Genomic DNA, 23,080 nt, shown 5'->3' on the forward strand with positions numbered 1-23,080 from the left:
TCTGTTTTATAGCGCTGGCACTTTATTGGAGCGGTGTTGCGTCTCGTCATCCCCGCTTCAAATCAACTCCTAAAACAAAGAGGTGATAAAAATGCATGTGTTAAGAAGGCTGATTTGCTTTGACTGGAAATGGATTTTGACAAAATATCTTCACGCTGCCATGGATTCTGCCCTCCCCGCTGCTGGAAGAAAAAAAAAAAAAAAAAGAGAGCGAGCGAGAGAATCAGGGAGGTTGCTGGATCGGAGTTATCTAAAACACTCTATCCTTCAATATTGACGGGTTGCTTTCAGATGGTACAAGCCAGAGATCAAAAAGAGTGTCTGAAAATACATTATGCCAGAGAAACATTTCAAGAGACTCAGCAAGTTTGAGCAGCAGCTACATTTCAGTCAGTGTGTTGTGTATACTTAGTGCACAGTGGGTTTTTTTTTCTCAAAAATATCTGTCGTTTGAATAGAAATAAAATTCACTCAAAGTCGCATGAAGGTGAAACATCTATGCCTTAGTGAGTCTGACCCCTTGTGGAGCTGCTCCTCCTTGTAATAAATTGTGTTTGTTTGCATGTCTTTGTGTGTGTGCTCACGTGTGTGTTTGGCTGGCGTGGCAGCCTGGCCTTGACGTTAAACATCTGTCGGGTGATTCATTTGGCCGCGGATGTGGAGTGACACCGAGGCACATCTGCCGAGGTGTGGGCGATCCCCGCAACCTACCCCTCGTTTAGGCCCCGGCTTCACTGCCCAAATCGCTTTTCTGGTGTTTGCGTCATTTTTCCCTCCTCTCCAAGCAGTTAGTTCACAAAAGTGACATCCTGCTTCTCTGCCCAGTTGTGCATGCCGAAGTGCAGCAGATGCGTAGCCTTGAGGAGATTAAGAAATGGCAAACACAATGAAACTCAAGAATCTGGGAAAAAAGCCATCCCAGATAAAAAAAAAACCAAAAAACCCCATAATTTTGTCCTTTTTAGCAAAGCAGAACTAACACTTAGTTGTATTCAATACGACTCTATTGATATAGAACCAGTATACAGCAACAGTCACATTAAGGCGCTTTATATTGCAGGGTAAAGACTGTGCGATAATAGGAAGACCACTCTAAAACTGTGATGGATGTGACGAATGCACGTTTTAAAGCACACATCGCGGTAAATGTTTCATTTTTGCATTCTGAATAAATCAGAATAGAGTGAACAGGTTTGGTTCATGATTAACTGACAGGCCTGCCAGCAGAAAATAATTCAGCAAACAAACAAAAAACTAAATGTTCAAGCTTCCTTAAACTGTTGTTTGGTTTTTTTTCGTTGGTTGTTTTCTCTTTTTCCACCTGCACTTGTTACAGATGCTTTTCACTATTTTGCAAACATTTTGTTTAGTTGCACCCCTACACTGGACTGGCATAAAAATCTATATTCAGTATTCAGGGATGTATTCAGTATTCATTCTTAGTCTGCTTAAAGAAAAGCCACGTTAGACTCTGGGCCCGCGTTAAATTTATTCCACTGAATGGAAAGATTGAGAAATCATTTGAGTCTAAGTGACAGATGCTTCTCTTCACTGCAGTGCGGGGCGTTGTAATCACTTGAATGAATACAGCTTGACTAATTAAGGTTATGCAGTTGGCTGGCTCTCTCCAAACAAAGACAAAGTAATGTAGATTGTCTTGTAGAACAGCTCCCATAGTATTGTGCAGATGAGAGCTGGGTTCAGAGTAACTTGTCAGTTGGAAAAGTGCTAGAGAGATCAATCAGTCTAGCACTTAATTGTCAACATCAACATTCATGTTTCCAGTTAGCCTAGTATATAATTTTAGTGTAGGTTAATAAGCTCATGAATTGATTTACCATGCTGTCCAGCTGCTCCACTCCCAGCTGTCCACCCCCCCCCAGCCCCGTCACTGTTACCATGATGAAAAAAAGAAGAAGAAAAAAACCCCGAGGAATATGATCTAAAATACTGGACAGAAATCGCTGATGACTAACAAACAGCCAGTGCAGATGATGATGACTGAAATGCACTGGATAGCTGTTCATGAGCTCGCTGTGCATGTTTGGCACAGATAGAGTCCAAGGACTCACAAGGCCTTTGATCCTGTCTCTGGGGCGTCCCAGATGTTCCAGCACAGGGCAATGTCAAGTCTGGTTTATTTGCAGAGGTAATGCCCAGCCTTTATGTGAGCAACTCATCCATCAAACAAAGAAGAACATTTCAGAAACTCTTTTTTTTTCCCACTCTGTCCTCACTGCTTTTCTTTGCACAACTGAGCAATTATTTGTTAGTAAAGAGAGTCTTAAGGCTACCCTAATCACATCTCACATGCTCACGACACAATGTTTAGTCGGAACACCTATTAGATGTTTCATAACTTAGTTAATTCACATATCTGATATTATCAACATTTGGAAATAAAGTGAAAATGAACGTTTATTATCAGAGGTATCGTTGAAGTGGAAGTTGTACTTCCTGTAACGATGGAATAATTTCAGTCATGTTGTAGCTCATTTGAGTGCAGTCATACTGACTGAACGTCTTGGAAAAGTAGTAACCAGTAGGTGGCAGTATGATACCTGAATCTACAACTTTGCAACTCAAGATCTCCTCCAACATCTCTCAAGACTAAGCACCAGGACTATATCAGTTGACAGCTTGAAATATACAATGATATCTGCTACAGATATTATACACAAAGTGATGTATTTAATTATTATTATTATATACTGTTGCCGTCCAAACAGTGTTGCGCAAAGTCGGATTTGAAAATGTAATCACGGCATAGAATAAAAGCACATGCTTCTAGTTTTATCCACAATGTTATTATATTTCACTGACCAGTGCTTTCAGATGTAGTCATAAATATGAAAATGAAAGAGAAAAGCGTATTCAATAAAGTACAGTGGTCTTAAAAAAAAGAGCCTGAAGTTTAGGATCCACGGCATACCATGTGCTCCGATGTGTTTCCATTGTAAAGGAGGAAATCTTCACACATTGTTTTCGTTTTTGGCTCAGTCGCATTTACACTTATTGCTCGGACCCTTATTTTGTTCATTTTTCTTTCTGATATTTGACGGTATCACTCTTCCAATTGGCAGGGTGATAAAATTCAGCTTTTGTAAATGTGTTTGTGACACCGTTTCCCATCCAAGTACATCTCCAATCCCCACTGAAAGCAATTAAAAGGTAGCTGAAATCCACAGGACCTAATGGCTTAATTTCTGGGCTTGTTGCTTTGGCACTCCTAAAACAATGAAATATTTTTGTTTGTCTATTAACTGACCTCAAGGTGTATTTTTATTTATTTATTTTTTTTAAATTGTATTGACTTTTAGCAATTCGCAAAATGCATCAACTTTGTGACTGGACTGGAAACCACAGGATTCCCGGCTCAGACGGGATGCGATGGCTCTGAATATTTTTGTGGCTTATTAAGTGAGTTCTCAAAATTAATTTTGTTCAGTTTTTGTTTTGTTTTTGAAATGTAGGGTTGTTGCACAGTCTTCTTCATTCACTACCCCTACATTAGAATTAGATATTTATTTTCTGAGGAGGAGAAAAAAAAATCAATTAGTGCTAAATTTATTCATGGATTTCTGCGATCAATGCGAGTCCACTCAGAGAGGCTCAGTGGGACCCAGTTCATCCCAGTTAATGTGTTTGAAGGGGAATTACCATTGATGTTGTTTTCCCTTCCTCTCAGGTCAAAGAGCATCTCGGAGCTGTCACTGCCTGCCCGCCACACAGGAGGAAAGTTCCTCCGTGCACTCGCTGTTACCCACAAGGCACCTGGACAGCAGAAAGCATGTTGTGGTGGGGCAGCAGCTGACGTGAGGCAAAGACAATCAGGTTGGTTGGCTGTGCTGAATCTAATATGCCCACCTTTAGGGAATCTCTCACTTGAGCTAATTGTGAATCCAATCAAGGCTGGGAATACTGCCTATTGATTTACCCCACTAAATACACACAATAAACAAATACACTGGGAATACATTACATGTAAATTCACTCACAAATGGTTTTCACGTCCACAGAATATTCATATAAACTACAGTAGCTCCTGCCATTATGCTGGCGTGGTAGGTGAAAAACAGCTGGTCCTCACACTCTCTTAATTGGCTGGAACCACTGTGATTTTAATTCACATGACCTTTCATGACTTTTTGATTGTTTTCATAATTCTTGCATACTTCACACCGCTGCTCCGAAAGACATGCGGTACGATCCTCTCAAATGTTCCTTCAAGGATATTCTTTTCGCTCATCGTATTGATTTCAAACAGTTCCTGCACACAGGCTATATTTCAGGTCAATTAGACATATTTGGGCATTTGCAAATCATTTTTTCTCTCAGATCCTGGGGCTCTAAAACTGCACTTTTGGCCCTAACAGCACTGCTCAGATTCTCTGTGGAGCTTGACATTTTGATCCGCAACAGAGACTAAATGATAACCGTTTCCTTGTAAATACTGTTGCCTGCGGGGGAGGGTTTAAATAGACCAAGAAGGACTTTTCACTCTCACTTGTTTATATTCACAACTCATCTGAATATGGACAGTTAAAGCATTTAGAATATAGCTCACATTTCGTGCAGCAGTGCGAGGCTGCAAAGTTAGCAGTGCTAAGGGGGGAGCCATAATTACTGGGAATTATTGTTGGTAATTTTCTAAATTCCTTTGCTTTTACTCTTACAAATAATGCAATTATGACTGTTTCCCGGAGAGACAGCAAATAGGGTTCTGCGTTTCTCCTTGTTTTTTCTTTTTTTTAACCACACAATATAATTCTATCTTTCTTTCTGTCGCACTCTTTGTTTTGTTTTTCTTTAAAGAGAATATCTTTAAAGTGTTTTTTTCCTTGTTGTATGAAAGAACAAGCTGCCTTTGTTTGAAGTATTTGGTCTTGGCATCTACGATCACTCTCATTAGAGTTCTTCTCTCGCTGAGAGAGAAAACACTCCAATTCATTTATTTTTATTTCAAACATATCATTGACTGCTGTTTGTGCTCACATCCACATCTAAGAGAAAGTATTTATTTGAACCTAATGCTCCTTTCTTCAACCATTTTTAAATATAAATGGAGCAGGGATCGATTAGTCACTCGCTGATTTTTGTATGTTTTCCCCCCTATCTGTGAAAAAACATGAAACGAGTAAATAATTCCTTTTTGCCAATAAGTGAGGAGATTGGATGGAATATTTATTTTGCCTTGAAGAAAGTCTTCGCTGAAGTTTGACCCTTGTGTATTGTCTTGACAACCTCAAGTCTCCGGCGCTCCGCGGCTAGTGGATGACAACCGCCTCCTACTGCCGTGCACACTGTGAACCCGGCAGCGCCCACACAGGAGGAGATTGACATAAACACTTTTTAATTGAGCTGCAAATGTTGTCATGAGATGGAGTCATTATTTTAGCATCCCTAAGGGGAAATCCTCCGCATGCAAAAACAAAAAGAAATGTATAATTAATACAGGCAGTCACATTATGCCCAATGTGAGGCTGCACAGATAGGATAATATTACACTTTTACAGTGGCGCGCTGAGCCTGCTCCAAGATCGCTGATAGTATTCAGTGCTCGGCGGCTGGCTCTAGGGAAAGATTGCTCCATGTCACATCCTTATCAAAAGAGCGTTTTGTTCCTTCCTGCACACACACACACACACACACACACACACACACACACACACACACACACACACACATACACACACACACACACACACAGGCCTTCTTATTCCACAAGAAGGCCTGTGTGATCTGTTATATGTGTGCAGATCTTTCTTCGGCACCCTCACTTCCCAGCCCGACCCCCCTCCAATCCTACGTTGAAGATCAATTGTGTTTGTACTGTATGTGAATGTGTATCAAAGAGTCCCCACAGTCAATAGCTCCACTTATAAGGTAATGTACTGACACAGGAGATTCCACGGGGACTGTGCCGAGCTCTCTATGTACAGAGGCTGTGCAGCAGAGGGAAGGGTTGGAAGGAGGGGAACACAGCAGTCATATAGTGTGGGAGGAGGAAGCTGGATTGATAACACATACTACTTACACAATACTGTTTTTCAAGTGGGAAGCAAATATATATACCAGCGTGCACGGAAATGCAAACACATATTCGCACACAAGGTTGTCGGTAGCCGGCTTCAGCATGAAGGGCTCCCGACCTGAGAGTTAGCCAAGCTGATTAATCTCCCATCGAACACCTATTCTGCTTCACGGAGCCACAGGGGGATATGCTGTCAATGAATACTTTCATAGCAGCCAAAACACTCGCTCGGTTGTTTTATTAATCCTTCAGACTTATGAAGGTAGTTGTCTAACTAGAAAGGGAATTATTCCCATGCATTTCAATATCATATTGACCTTATTACTAGCCGAGTTTAAGTCATAAATCTATAGATGCTGTTGTCTGAGAAGTGGGCATCCTGGCACTTACCAGCTCCTCTTTTCTGCGCTTGCTCTTCTGCAGCGTGAGGTGGGAGGCAGGTCAACTGCAAGTCTGGGGTTTTGCTGGATTTAACCCAGCCAAAGGAGAGTAGTGGGAGGATGCAAGTAATGGTACGTGTCTGTTTGAGCGTATGGGCATTTGATAGCATTGGCTGAGGTTCGTTCTGATGTGCAATTGTGCTTTTCTATCTACGTGTATGAGTGTGCAGATATATAGGCAGCGGCAGAAGTTGACCCCTGAGTCAGTGTTGTATTATGTCCGGTTCATTTGCTCGCCCAGACTTCATTGGCTCTCAGTTTTACTGCCTGACTGTGTCAGCCGGCCAGTGTTAAGTCTGATGAAATGTTTTTGCTTCTGAAGCCATCCTGAGCAGAAAAGCAGGGAGAGCTATATAACAGGCTCAGTGACAGGTTCTCAAAACAGGCGGGCCATGAATATGCAAGCTCCTCCACAAACAGCCAGGAGAAAAAACTGCTTGATGTGGCTGAATCTGAAAATAAGCAATTTTGCCATATTCAAGCAGCAGCATTGACACTTTCAGCATATTTCTGGCAGAGTCTCTCTGTCTCTTCAATTTTGTTTCTGTAGCACAAGTTAAAGCAGAGAGTTTCTTGCCTGTTTCATCACTAAATATTAAATAATGTTTCACGTTACTGTCACAACATAATGAAGAGAGGGGAGGCATGTGCTCAGGGATAAAAAGAAATCATAATTGGAGATTTTTGAGAAGTTGTGATATTTGTGCATTTTTTAATTATGTGATTTTGCACAACTAACATGTCTTGATTGATTGGGATAAGGACCTCCTCTTAGCTCCGAATCCACTTCCACCCTCCCCCTGTTTAATGCAAATTAAGCGAACGCGTGCCTTTGATATTGAAATGATCTTACTGCTTTCTTACAAACATTTCAGCAGACGAAATAGAGCCCAGTTTTTTGTTTTCTTACTGTAAGCTGCGTTTACTTTACCACAGCCAGCTTTATTGTAACCCACCTTTAATGTTTTATTAAAGCAACCTGTATTATGGTTAAATAAATTGTAGGTTTAAAGCAACTCAAAACAGTCCAGTTTTATATTTTGGGAAATTTAATATGCATTTAAAGGAACTCAGCAGCCAAGTAAAAAAGACAAATTCATTTCTCTCACACTGATCTACAGCTGTTCACTGGATAATAAGATTTAACAAAGCTGGAACCATCAAATGATTGTCATTTTTGCTAAAGGCCTTCTAATGACCGTTCACCAGAAAAATGCCATTAAAGGTTTTGTTTTTAGCCTTGCTGGAAAAAAAGAAGGAAAAAATAAAATAAAATAAAAACAAGCAAAAAAAATGGCAATTTGCTGTTAATCAGCTGAGCAATTAACAGATTTTTTTTCTTTTTTTGTAATAAACAAAATGCTCTCAGATGTAAAATGTCTCTCTGAATAAAATCCATCCATCCATTTTCCTAACTGCGTATCCAAATCAGCCTCGTCGGGGTGCAGGAGTCTGTTACAGCTGAAACTGGACGAGAGACAGGAAACACCCTGGACATGTTTCCAGCCTATCAGAGTGAATTAAATACTTGGCACAATTTTTAAAGCAAAACGCAAAACCAAACTAAACATTTTATCGTGAGTATATTTCAGGTTTTACTCTACTTGCGAGTTTTTTAACACCTGGTGCTCTTCACACATTTAGGTTCCAAGGTTCAATTATCACCCTGCGAATGCATTGCTGGTGTAGATGTGAGCTCTGTCTCACGAATTTATTGAAGTAAGCTTACACTGGAACTTTGCAAGAAGACAAATACAGTGATTACACTGAACATGTAATAGCAGCGTTTGTGTAGGTCCCACGAGTCATAGCCCTGTGTTTTTTCACTCTTAGTGTCATTTCAGGACACTGTGTTGTGTGACCCCAGGGGTTGCTTTACGAGGTGATAACAGGACTTCGTGTGTGTGTGCGTGTGTCAGTGTGAATAGAAGTGTCCGTGTGGAAACCACATAGCGGACTGGTCCCACTATAACAGACCCAACATGGCTCTCTAAAACACAACACATAAACTCACTAATTCTGTCCCATTCTCTAAGTAGTAGAGTTACCAGAAGTGTTTCTTCTGTTGTTTGTTGTCCTCTTACCATGATATTTTACTAAATACATTTTATTCCATTTCCTTTCCAAATAAGTTGAGACATTGTGTAAAATGTTAATAAAAAGAGAATGCAATAACCTGAACTCTTTGTTTAATGGAACATTTAAAAAATGAAATATTTCATGAAAACTGAAATATTTTATTTTATTTTATGAATATACATGATTACACATGATTACCTTGGACATTGCAAGGTGACCCCGTGAACCAGCACATTTCTGTAGTATGTTAGTCTGTAAAATAATGTTCTCTTTTTCTCTCTTCTTTCACCTCACTCCCAGAACCACTCATGACAAATGACTGCCCCTTAACCTGGTTCTGCCAGGGGGAGACTTCCTGTTAAAAGGGAGTTCTTGATTCCCACTGTTGCCTAGTGGTTGGTAATTGATGGTTTTGCTCTAAAATAGTTTTTCCCTTGTAATATAAAGGGGCTTCAGGCCTTATGAACTGGCATTGTATAAATAAAACTGAATTGTTGTATTTATTAGCACAATTGACCATTTTCACATTATGTGTCCGCAGTGTTATACACAGTATCAAATACATGCAGTAATTTTACAGATGACAGATTACAGATTGTCTGTTAAATTGTGATGTTGTCTGTTCAATGTGTTAATTAGTTGAGTTGATTAATTTTTTTTTTCTCCAGGAAATTGATATAATCTGATTTAATCTTTCTAAAATTAGGGAAAGGTCAAACAGGGTTAATTATGTTATCTGAAGGATGAGGACTTTTGAAAGGCAACCTAAAGGCAAATAACTGACAAATAAAAAAAAGGAATGAGTCTGAAGTAGACCGCGCTTTCTAAACTGTCCCGACTATGCTATAGACCTGCCAACTACGGAGAGCATTTTATGTGTCATGTAATCAAAAATATGATAAATTAGGCTCCAAACTATTTAACAACTTTATCCCATCGTTTACAGAGTGTTATTAAAAGGTGAGGTGATGCAACGCAGCAGTAAACACGCCTCGGTCCCAACTTCTTACAAACATATCTCTGGCGTCAAATTAAAAATGAGAATGTATTTAAAAATGAATCTCTTTCACCAAGCAGGAGGAACAGAACTGTTTTCAGTCACTTAAATGTAGGATTTAAACGATTTTCATGCCATAGCACTGAAACTGGATATACAGGGATGGTTTCATGTCTCTTGCCGGTACCTTGTACAGGAGACGGCATCTTCAGCGGTAATCTCAGGAAATGAGGTGTTGTGTGGAGGATTACTGTGAAAAGGTTTCAGGACAAGGTTCAGACTGGCCCTCAGTTAACGTTCTTCTGGTCTGGCCACCGTCCTGTTCTAGGGGAAAGGGTGGTGATGCTATTAAACGTACTCCTTTCCTGTTTAGAGGAAGGGGCTGTGCATTCCAGGACACACACACACACTCGCACATGGGCACTTATGAAAACATTCTTGCAAATGAACACAAAAACGTTAATGCGCACCACCTAAACAAACTTTATACTTAGAATACATCATGCAGCACGTGTACATGATCATGCACTCACACATCTAAATGCATGCGCACGTCTTCCTACTTCATCACAGCAACTCACTCAATGATTCTGTCTTCCTCTCCTACTTTGTCTCTGTCTCTCACTCTCTCTCTTTCTCTCTCTAACTCCTTTTACTGGAAGGCCACTCTGATAGGCCCCCTCATAAGATGAGACACACCATCCCAGTTGATTCCAGGGGGAGTCCTTCAGAGGCAGCACTTCCAGTGGCTTCAGTGCATTAAAGCTTTTACCTTTTGCTTCTAAAGGCACCGGGACAAAAACAGGCCGGGCTCTTTCTCCACACCAGGGAGAGAGAGAATGCATTGTCTTGTGAGGACACTGATTACTTAGAAATCGGTCATCAATTATTCAAACGACAGCATACTGTATTGCCTCCACCTTTTGTGACAAGACGGCCTTTCAAGGCTGGGAAGTGGAGAGACACACCCTGACTGGTCCACAAGAATCAATACTGGCCTAGTGAGTTTGCTTCCTGGCTTTCATTTTGGTCTGCCTTGCTTTTCATACCAATGTGAATTTGGGGCCCTGGCATTAAACATTTGGGAAACCTTGAAGTGCCAGCTGCAGAGCAGGCCACAAGAGTAATGCAGGCCACCATGGAGGCCAGAGGGGTTTGGAAACTCTTTCTGAGCGTGTCCCTCATCCACTCTGCTGACTTTTTGTCAAATTCTCCCTTTGGTCTTTCCAGTGTCTGTTGTCTTAGCTGTACTGATTAGCTGTAAGTAAATGTAAGTGAGTCTGATGAATGTCCACCGTTCATCCACAGCACCTGGTTCTCAGGAGAGCGGAGTCTGAAGCTGCCCCGGTGATGGAGACAGATGAAAAAAAGGGGACTTTCTCCAAAGATGGGACCACCCAGGATTTGCATACTTGAGGTTTTTACTTTGCTTTTCTTTCTTGCCTCTACTCGACGCTGTTGCCACGTTTTCCCTGGACCAGACTTCTGGCACACCTCGCACTCCCGCTCCTTAGTCACTGTCACTGAAACACAAAGAACCCAACAGAGAGCTGTGTCCTGTTCCAGACTGTCTGACCTCCAGTCCCTGGAAGCCTTCACCACCTTGCAATATTTGCAAATAGAATATCCCCTTACTCTGCTGTGCAGCCAGAGCCCTTATTTTGAACAACCACAGACCACTAAAAAGGCCAACCATCCCAGGCCAAAAAGCCAATTTCAAACAAATGAAGTGTAATTCACACCTGATCGACTAAAATGTTTCACTTTTTTCTTTATTTTTATTTTCATGTGTTTACAGCATGTTTGATTCCAAAGAGCTTCCTCCTACTTTCTTGGGTCAAGGTCAGCCATGGACGTCACTGCTGTTAATTTGTGGGTCGTTTGGCCTCTTGGAATATGCCTGTGTTGCAACTTGTGACATGAAAGAAAGGATAAAGGGAGCAGGAAAAAAACACAAAAAGTACTGGAAGAGCAAGTAAGAGGGAGCAATGGTGAGGGTGAGAGGGTGGGGAGTTGGATAACAATGGCTAGAGTCCAAGGCTGGCTAATAGTATCTGACACACTGCAATTTTGAGGCTTATATCAACATTGTTTTTACAGCTGTAATTAAGCCACCTAATCAGAAGCACATTGGTTGGGACAGTCTGGGGCTTTGAGGGGGCAGACACACAGTGAGCTGTGTTCAGCCCTGCGGCAAGGCAACAGCACCGCACTGGGCTAGGTGGAGGCCAGCCAAGGGAACTGTGGGTGGGAGAGCATCCTGAGTGTGACACGCACATGCACAGACATACACACAGATGCACGTAAGGGGGCCGCGTGCTGTGGACCGGGGCCACGCTGGATTAGGGTAGATATGGGGAGGGAGTTTTTCTTTTTTTTCTGCTTTTATGCGTAGAACTAATTACGTGTGTGTGAATTTTTGTGGTAATACATCTGTCTTAATTGTGTTTGAGTTTGTGCGTGGCGCAATAGTCTCCTGGTGGCATGCATATCTGTGTTTATCAAGTGCGCAATTATGCCCAAATCTTACTTATGCACGCATGTGTGCTCAAGTGCATTTCCATGTTTGTACAGCGGATATTTTACGGTGTGTGTGCGACTGTGTGCAAAAAAGAAAAAAAAAAAAGCAGCGTGCAAATGTGTATATGAAAGAGTGGGAACATGTGCATGCGTGCGGTCGCCTCAGCCCCACAGAGGTTCACCCCACCCTTGTCAGGGCCCGGTGCCGAGTCACCCAAGTCTCAAATGGCAAACAGCGAATAGACACACACACACACACATACACAGTGCAGGACGCAGAGCTCAGCTGGGGCCAAAGTCAACAGATGAGCTGGTCTGAACTGGCTCGCTGTGTGTTCTGATTGTAAATTGCGCTGGTGATGATTAGAGAACTCCAGCACAGGATGTCGACTCTTAAAACTGTCCAGAGAAAATAATTTTCTACTATGTTCAGGAAACTTTTTTTTTTCGCTTTCTCTCCTTCGCGCTGCTTCCCACTTCACCCCCGCCCACCCCTTTAATTTAAACATCATGTGCTGTATGTAAAGAGGAGGAAGGAGATGGTGTGTAAATTGTTGTAAGGCATCCTGAGTTTAAAAGAAAAAAAAAAAGAAGCCAGACAATGGAGGCTGTTTAGAAGTTTATTTTATCTATGCAGCTGCATACATGCATCCATAGTTGTTTTTTTAATAGTTTATATGCATAGATACGTATATATACGTATTTCTGTAATTTTACAGTTTAGGATTTTTGTGGTCATTTGCATGCACGTCTTTGTGCATCTATCTATGAATGCATTACTTATTCCAGCGTAGCTGCTGGAAAGTGGGGGGAAGATCAATGAGAGTTTGTGTAAGAGAGTCAGAAGTTGATGGGGATAAATGATTATTGTTCTGCTCTTTACCTCCTACTCACTGTGTCATGATGTCATCATCTTGAGACCTACAAGAGTGGGCTAGCCCCGCTTGTTATTTGCTACATCCCTATAAAAACCACAGTCTTTTGACTCATCAATCACTGACACTACATTAGACTCTCCAGAAAACCTAACATAGGCAGGCAGACTTTTAATGCCTGTCTATCAATGCTGAGCTTCAGCGAGGTTGTGGTGCTGTTGTAGATGTCTGTGGCTCTCCTCTGATTTGATATGTAAAAATATTTCATCATCAGTATCTACACCAAAAATGGCAAGCCACTTGAACAGTTTTCTGAGTTTCCTGCAGCCAGCTGGCAGACCTTGTCCCACATTCTTGCACCCCTGCTGCGTCGCCCATCTCGGTGACCATGAAAGTGTTAGCAACTACTGAGGCCTCTCAACACGTCCTTCAGCCTAATTTAGATTTATGTCCTTTTTAAAGACTTGGCCATTCCCTTTTTCTACAAATGACGTTTCTGCTTCTCCAAGTCATATAGTACATGCATTGACTCCTTTTTCAAACCTGCAATGAGTTGAAGTAATGAAGAGAAAAAATAAAAGCTTAGTTGCAAAAGGAGAACCGGAGGGAAAGCAAGGAAGACAAGTTTGTGTGACTTGTCTGGAACTGTGCATGTTTGGCAGTAGTTCCAATTTCCCTCCCTTGATACCCCCCCCACCTCCACAGAAATGTCCAGCTTGATTTAATCAGAGAGGCACAAGGGGAAATCAAACTGGGCGTGCGACCAAAATACTCCATATGGGGACAGGCCTGATCTTGTGACCTAATTGACCCTAGGGGCAGGCAACAAAGGCAGTCAGTGAGCATTTTTTGGTGAAAGAGAGCCTCTTTATGTCTGTGTAATCATGTCTCTCTATGTGTATGAGTGTGTTGAGAAGAGGAATGAGAGGGCAAGGAGGATGTTAATGCGTCCCTCAGGTGGCAGCAACAGCACAGTCACACACAGACTTGTGTTTGACATCAAGAAGGTGTGGAGAGTATTTCCTGTCCCACCACTCCCTTCTCCTCCTCCTTTTCCTGCTGCGCAGTTCAAACGTTAAAGGCAGCATTAAATCCTTGTCAACAAGCGCCAGGTGGGGAAGGAGCTACGCCGTCCCTTTGCCCCGAGGCCTCACATGAGACTCGCTGTCATTTCCCAAACGCGCCGCACCTCTGCTTTTCCTTTTGTTACTCCCTCTTTTTTTCAGTCTCACTTTTGCTCTCCTTTTCTGTTCTCTCTTCTCCCCTCCTCCATGTTTCATGACTGTTTACGTAAATTGACGGCTTCTCCTTAGCTCACCGGCTTGCGGTTCACCGAAACAAATAAATAAATTCATGAGGACACACATACGCACACGCATTCATTCACAAACAGTCTGTGCACACCACACCGGCACATAGAAAGATGAGAGACGGAGAGAAAATGTAATCTGTGGGAAGGGAAAGTAAATTAAAAACAAATCATGGCATGACTATGGAGTACAACCGGCGAATGGTGGAGACATCCAACTAAACAAGAGCATTAAGATTCACTGGCTCCCTCATTTGAGTTAAACAATAATCAGGAATAGTTGAGATTTAACCCTCCTGCAAATAATTGAGGGATAGGACTCACATTTGTTAAAAAAAAAAAAAAAATGACAGAAGATTATTATTTGACTTTGCAGCATGGGAACAGGACACTTCAGAGAAGACCAACACCTTGTCTTGCAGAGAGCATGTTATTATAGTCTCAGTATAACCCTGCCAGCGCTGGCTCCAACAAGGGCCCAGTAGTGTGCACTATGTATTCAAACTGCACTCATGGGCCTTAAGGGACTTAGTGCGTGTCAGTGTGTGTGTGTGTTTGTGCGTGTGAATTCAGTGTTCACGAGCAGGACTTGGATGTGAAAAGACCCAGATTTATACGTTTTGCTCTTGGAATATCCCCGAGATATGTTAGAGGCAGCAGGGGGATTTTATAAAAGTCTTCTCCAGTTTCTCTGCTTCAGCATTTTGTCGTAGTGAGGACATTACGTGGTGACAACAGGCATTAAAATACTGCCCCCTCCTCCTCTTTTCCCATTCACGCCCGTCTGTCTCCCTTCCTTAGTCTGTCTCTTGCTTAAGTCCTTTCCAGGCTGCTATTTCCTTCTTTTCAAAAATGGTCGTAGCCAGGTCACAAACGAACGTGTTCTCATATATTTGTGTTTTTTTCCATCAGTGAAATAAATAACTCAGCTGGAGTAACATAACATGTAACACAGTGGGTGAAGTGAGCAGTGTGATTCAGCAGTAAGAACGGTGCACACATATAGACCCTTCCATGTAACATCTGTCCTGAAATTGTTCTCAGCCTCGTAATGCTGCAAAACATAATGAGACTTTCCCGCTCTGATACGTTGCTACCGCTACTATTACAGCAAGGGCATCATTTTAAAGGCTTTTTCCTTGGAGCTAAATACTTATCTTATTCTAATGGCACTCTTGAGAACAGACTGCTTATACTGATATGAATTGAATATTCGCTAAAGGAAGCAGTCATGGCATGAAATTTGAAGCATAAAACGTAAACGGGGGAAAACACTGGAGCAGCAATGCAGATATGTTTACACTCGGTTCCAGCTTTGCTATTAAAAGTTAGTCTGATAATTGTTTACTCGCTTTACATATTTGAGCCCTGAGGAAAAACTAGAAGGTGAATGTAGCGAAATCTCATACTCCGCCAGGAGAATATTTTATTATGTGGCTGCTGTGTGTGGCATTGTACGTGAATGAGTGTTCATGTGCGTCGTGGGTGCATGTGCGCTCGCTGAAGACAGTTCTGACATTCAGCCAGATTAAGACCATATTCATGACTCTGGTTGCTGTTTCCACTGCACCATAAAGAAATCATTTAGGTCAGAGGAAATGATTAAGTGTTATTAATATAGTGCCAGTCCTTTTTGTGCGTGTGTGTGGATATGGATGTTAAAGTGAACTGGAAGCCCAAAATGGTCTTTTTGGGTGGTTGACTAGATGTGAAACCGCATGAGTGTCCTTGGGACTAACTGGTTTGTGTGAGTCTGTGTATTTGTGTGTGCGCGTGTACGTGTAAGTGTGTGCATAAATGTGTGTGTGTGTGTATATGTGTGTGCATGCATGTGTGCTTCCACCAGCTCTGGCAGGAACTTGGGAAACCACTGGGAGCTGCTCCAATAGTACCGAGTGTGGACTCATTTGTTGACTCAGTGATGGTTAGAGGGGCAAGTGTTGCCATCTTAACACCAGCACAGTCGAGTGGGAGACAGACAGACACACACATACACACACACACACAGACACACACACACACACACACACAGAAAACAACACTGAGTAGTGCTTTTAAGAGGCTACTGTGTATAGCTGGAGTGCAATTTCTCCTCCTCATGGTAATCCACAATAGTTTCATACAATTTGAATGACAAACTAAGCTGGCAGCCAAATGGCTGCGTTAGGTTGAGGAGAGAACAGAGGCTGGGACCAGAGCTACAGTGCAGCTAAGGTGTGCTGGATGAAACCACATGCATATTCTCCAGTCACACCTCTGGACTTTGGGGCCTTGAGAAAGGACTTTATTTTCCCTTACCTAAAATGGTCTGGGGTGCAAAAGAAGCTCTCATCCACACATAGCTGACCGTGTTATTTTTAATTTATTGGACAAAACCTCACCCGTGGAAGTCATCAGAGGCAAACCAGAAATGCAGGCATACTCTAATGCAGCTCGCACTGCCTATTAATAGTTAAAACTCGGCATCACAATCAGAAAACCAAACCAAACAACACCTAGGCATCCCTCTTCATGACCCTCCTGCTTTACTCTTTTCTCAGTCTTTGCAGAGGATGTCTGCAGTGAACAAGATGCCTGGGGGCGCAGCATTGACGATATAAAGTTTCAGGACTAATAAGTATTAGAAAATTGGAACAAAATGAGGTGGTGTTATCACATCATGGAAGATTTCTCTTCATTAACATTTTAGCAATTTTCTTTTGTGGTGCAAAAAAATGAAAAAATAAAAACATGCATGTCTAATAGTTGCTAATATTAATTTTCTTCTCCTATATTTGTTTTTACTTATCATGTAGTTACTCTCCACCGGGGGAGCTTATTGTTTAATAGGAAGGGCAGACATAATTTCAGCACTCTGCGTTAAAACACAGGGAGTTGCATCTGGTGAATGGTCAATATCCTCAATCGATGCTTCAAATTTCGGGGTGCCATAGGGCCTGACAGCTATGAATTGTATTATTTTGGGCAGAGTAAAGAATGGATGAACTGGAATTGTTATGTTTTGGGAATTTAATCCCAATATTTTCTTTCTGTACATACACAAGTTTGAGTTAGGGGGTATAAGACTTTTGTTTTTCATTGAAATCACCCCAGGCGCATAAAACTTTTGCTCCTAAATTCTGTTACAACACCACATATAATATAGAAATATACAATGCTGCTATATAGAGGGGGTTTTTTTCTCTTCTTTTTCTTGCCTTTTATCACCACACCTTCTTTCAGTCTGTGTTTGGATAACCCGCTGTGATTAAATAATGATGGGCTACATCATATTTCTGGAAGAACTTCATCTCCTTAAGAAGGGAAATAAGACTGAAGCTTCCAGGTGAGCTCTAAATTGGAAAAGAAGACAATTAGGCCGGCTTGTGGCTGTCAGTCAACCCACTGTTGCAAGGTGTTCTATGAGGTGAAATCAAGCAGGCGAACTAAGGGAGAGGTGGTGTAGTGAGATGGAGAGGCCAGGCAGCCAGTGGGCTACACTAGAGCAGCCGAGTGCTGGGGAGGGAAACACCATTGTACTGTTCGTTTGGAGACATTCTGTCAAAGCTGGCCCAGGCTGACACCTTGGATCACAGTTTGATAGACGGAAGAGTAGCTCTCGCTGACTAGGTCCTATTAAGGTGGATGTTTTCAAAGTTTGGGCCTGGCACTAGGGAAAAAATAGGAAGGACACAGAGGGGAAGTGGAGCCTGAGTGGAGCTGACATGCTTCAAGACCCTCTTCCCTAAACGCGCAGTCGGGGGTCAAATCGCTTTCCTTCCTTCGCCCAGTCTGGCTTGGTGTCCAACTTAGTGAGTGTCTAAGCGAGCGAGAGAGGGAGAGCTTGGAGATAGCCATGCAATGTCCTAAACACACGCGCGCACACACACACACAGTTGTAGTTTGGAAAATACACGGGTATCATGCGCATACAGATATACCGAACCACAAACCACGCATGGATGCATGTCAAGACAAGCTTTCATGCAAGCCCAGATGCTCGCAAATGTGCGTATCTGCATATAAAGTTTTCGTATTTCATAGCGAGGGGAGAGTGAGTCGTCCGGTAGGATTAACGTGCGCAGGTTTCCATGCAAGACCGTTTGTACCCCACTGCATCCCTCTCTCCTGGATCAATGCTCTCCTGCTGTCACACCGCAATGAACAGGCAGAGTCAACCAAGAGAGGCCTGCAAAACCTAGAGAGGCACAAAAGCATTGAGAGGTAGTCGGGGGAGGAGGCGGGGGGGTCGGGTTCAACGCATGAATGTGTGTGTATGCGCGCCGCTAGTCGTCAGAGAGGGGCGAAAGCAGACACACTGCACCTTGACCACCTATTATGAAGCTCTTTGCCGCGATGTCAAGTGAAAGCAAGTTAATTGGGTGAAGCTGTAGAGCATGTTAGGGCAGTGGTTGAGGGCTTGCCGGCTTGACAGTTGAGTGTCAGCGGGACCCAGTCAAGTGTGGCTGAGAGACAGAGCCCTGTCACTGGGCCTAAAGTAGGGCCGCTGGGGCTGTTAGGGAGAGAGACCGACTCCTCCGTGCACACCCATAAACGCACACGCGTATACACAAACACACTGCACACACTGACACGTACACCCAATTACATTCACTCATCCCCTCTGGTGCACGCCCACACTCTGTCACAAATGAAGTTTATTTGTGAGAAAGTAGCACCTTGTCTTAAAACAAATGTCGGGAATCAGGATTTTAAAATGACATAAAATGACTGCAGTGTTTTGTTTTTTTTAACTGGGGGCAAAAATCAGTGTATGGTGATTTTGGAGTAGAGATTTTTAAAAGGAGCATGTTTCTGACAAATATTCAGACATGGTTTTCATGAATGCATTATGAGTTATAATATTTAGTATATCAAAATAGGTATTTATAGTGTAACTAAACCAAAGATATTGTATGACGGTCTTTATAAGATCTATTTCTGGCCCCCAAAATTTGCTGTGAATTGTCACATCATGACATGCTATTTTATGCAGCTAGTTAATCAGCTTATATCGTGCTCATACACGCCGTATTCTAACCACCTTGTCTGCATAGAGCATCATCCCCATTTTCAGTAGCTTGATTGCCTTTTCCCCCTCAATATATTCACTAATTTAATAGCAATGATGGGGGGTGAGAGCTGAGGGGTGGAAGTGTGCGTGGGTGGGAGGGGGTGACAACTTATTGACAAACCGGGCAGAACTTAACGAAAGACGCCCCAAATACTCAGCTTTAAGTGATTCCCCGGGGAGGGTTATAGAGCAGCTTCGCAGATCGTGTAGAGGGCTTGCTGGATGCCCATTTATCTTCTTAAAGCTCACATTCAATCTCCATCACACTGTCAGATGGAAATGAGACCCTCTCTTTTGTACCATTCACACCCCAGAAGAGCTACTCAGTGCCCCTCTCTCAGAATGACAAAAAGACCCTAATTAGAGAGGATTGAAGGATATAAGAGAGGAGGATGGCTATGGTCCCGAGATCATTTTGTTTTACACCGTGTTATGTCTGCGGCTGTAATATTGGTGCTGAGCAGTGTGGGAATCGAGCATGGCAGCAGATCCCCTGCTATGGGTGTCTCAACATACTCAACGACCCATAATGTGGGCCTTATGAAACTGATGGGCCAGAACACAGACTCTATTCTGAAAGGCACAAAGCATTTGACAAGGTTGTTAGGACTTTGTCCGGCCACAGTCACCGATTAGGCTAATTCTGTGGATTTGTGTTTGTATCAACCTTGGATAGAAAGTTTGAATCCACAGACGGTGCGCTGAATTTTATCCTAAAAAATTATTGATTTATTAGTTATTATTATTATTAAATTTTTTTTTTGTATTAAATCAAGCTGTTGACTTTACCGTGAAAATCTTTGGGATATAACTGATCAAATCCAACCCTGAAGCTAGACACAAGCCCTTTGACACCCAGATGAACCATATGCCTCGGGCACTTTTGAAATAATTATGTTAATTTAATTATCCTGCCAACAGTATAATATTTATGAGGTAACACATCTCATAGAGCTACATTTCTCAATTCTAAAAGGAAGAGCGATCCCAGAAATATTCTTTGAAACCAAATATTTCGATAAGCTTCATTTGAGAAGTCCTCTAATTGGTCTTTAGCACTTACTGAGCGTTTCATATAAACCGCAAACTTATCCTTACGTTGTTAATCTCATGAGCATCACCTAAAACCTGAGCATCGGCTTAATGCAATCGGCTTCACTTTTAAATCTAATTCTTCCAACATTTCTACCATTGTCCAAATGTTCGCCCCCACCAGTCTGGTTTTTACTTCATGACTCCCCGCTCCTCTTCTAACAGCTTTGTAAACTGCTTAAAGGACCATTACGTCTCCTTACTTCCTCTCTTATAGTGGGTTAAATGTGCTATAAGCAGTCAACTCAAGCAGTTAATATAAAAGGTTATAAGTGGTCGAGTCTTGAACGATTCCACTCTGATAAAATATGTTTTCATTTCTTTCTGCGCTCTGTTCAACGTTCATCATTCAGATGCTATTATATGAAGAGAGAAATCAGCATGATTAAATTAGAACTCGCCTTTTGGATATCTATAAATACCGGGCAATATTTTCTTCATCGATACATTCCAGGAAAATCAAAACGCTAATAATGATTTTTTTTTTTAATGAGTCGTTCACTTTGAGTGATAAAGATCATTAGTAGTAATAATTACTGCACAAACAGAAATTTTTTTTTTTTAGCTTATTCTGACTTTAGCAGCTTAAGTGGTTTGCTGATATTTTCCTCTTTTTTGTTTTTGGTAAGCTTGCAAATTATGACATTAAAAGTGTATCTACTTCAACTTTAATGAAACTTAATACACCACTGAAACTAGGAGAAAGTTCCACATGACACTGTAACCAAGTGCAATGAGCATAAAAACAGTTTTGTCATGGCCTCATTCAAATGAGGCCATATAATATTTATTTCATCACACTGCCTACCCCTTATTATCATTCTTGAATAACATGACATTTTATCGCTAGAATGTGCTTTCTTTTCTTAATGCCCTAATAATCTAAACAGAGTACCACGAGGTCACAGGAGATTGTGCCCCCCAAATCTCTTGTAATTAAAAAAAGTCAAGTTTGGGGTGTAATTTTTAAAAGTTCCTAACAAAGAAAAAAGGAGTGGGAAAATCAATAAGCCATTTTAGTCTCTATCTATCAAAGCGGATTCCTTCTTGTCTGTTTTAAAGTGAGGATGTGGCACTTTAATAGGATAGCGCGAGGCTGTTTGAAATGTATGCCAATGATTCCTGTCATTTCATGGCAGCCTGGCCATGGTTCACTGAGCGCCCACTTCTCCCCTGTCAGCTCGACTGAAGACAAGCATTTAGTTGCAAACTTTGAGCAGGTTGCGCAAACCAGAAATGATGTGACTGCTACTTCCAATCCCCATCCTTCTCTTTCATGCTGCAATGCCACTGGCGGTCAAAGGAAGGAGAGAGGAATGTGCTTTCCCTCATTTAACTGAAGAACATGCTGATTTAGTAAAAAGCCTTTAAGGCGAGTAGACAAGACGAGGGGGCGAGACGACAAGAAAGTAAAGGATGGGGAGGACAGAGTGAAAGTGTGAGCGGTAAAAAGGTGGATGCTAGGTTAGGGAAAGTCAGAGGTTATTAGCTGACATTTTGATTTTTGTCTAGCTCCTATAATAACTGCTTTAGTAATTTGGTCATCATCTTATTAATTATTACTAACACTTGTGTGCCATCTCATATGAAATCCAGAGAAAGCAGGGCCGTCTCTTTCATTTCTCATGCACGGCCAAGATTTTCCACATATTGATATAACGTCTGAGTCACCGTCTTTTTCTTTTTTCTTATTCTTTTCTCACAATTTCTGTGTTTGAACACTCGGCCAGTAAGTCCGTATCAAGTAGCCCTGCTGGCTAGCTGACTGGTTGCGTCAAGGCCACGGCCCTATATTTTCTGCCTTGTAGCACACCAAAGTAAAATCGCTTGTCAGGCCGAGGTGTCTGTAAGCTGACAAGATGCCCCAGTGACATTTCAGCTCGAAAGAGCAAGTGTCTTGCAACCGAGTGGTCAAATATCAGAGAATAGGTCAAGCAGGGCGGAGCTGAGTGCTATCCGGAAGGCCAGTCTCTACCAAACGCCAAACGCCCCCTTGACTTTGACAAGTGGGACTGCCGGGGGGTCAGTGAGGGCAGCGAAGGGGCGGCTGTGCGACGGAACAAAGTGATGTTCTGTTGGGCATGGCCAGACAGTGTGCACCTTATTGGCTTCAAAAGGGAAAAGACATTGACATTGATTAATCTTCTTAACCCTCTTGAACATGAAGAGAGGGGTGGGGGTGGGGGGGCACAGAGTGGAGGGCATTTGGCAGCCCCATAAGATGGGCCACTCCAGTGGTTTGTACGGAGCATGGCCCCCTGAAATGTACTCTGACATTCATTAGAATATCTCTGACACCTATCATGGGGGAGCCAGAAAGGCTAGCGGAGGAGAGCACGGTCTCCAGTGATCTTAGTCTCCCCCCCCCCACCTCTAAAATTTCATGGATTGGGTCATGTGAGTGAAATCACTCATCACTAAAAGATAGAAGTTGATCAAGAAAGGTCATAAAGTAATGTTTTGGCTTTTTGCGTGTATATTTTAGTTTATATAACTTAAATGTCATTTATTAGAAGGTGCAACTCAAAATTGGGATAATCTCTAATGGGAATATTGAAAACGGAGAAATGCTAGTTGCTGTGATAAATACACTAAATGCTCTCGCTTTAACTTGTGCCTTTGTGTTTTTGTGTTTTCTTGCTGTTCTGTTTTGTTGAATTTTAATGAAAACAGAAAGAGAG

The sequence above is a fragment of the Perissodus microlepis genome, chromosome 6 (assembly GCF_051167445.1).
Source record: "Perissodus microlepis isolate ML-2025 ecotype Zambia chromosome 6, ASM5116744v1, whole genome shotgun sequence".
In the NCBI taxonomy this organism is placed as follows: domain Eukaryota; kingdom Metazoa; phylum Chordata; class Actinopteri; order Cichliformes; family Cichlidae; genus Perissodus; species Perissodus microlepis.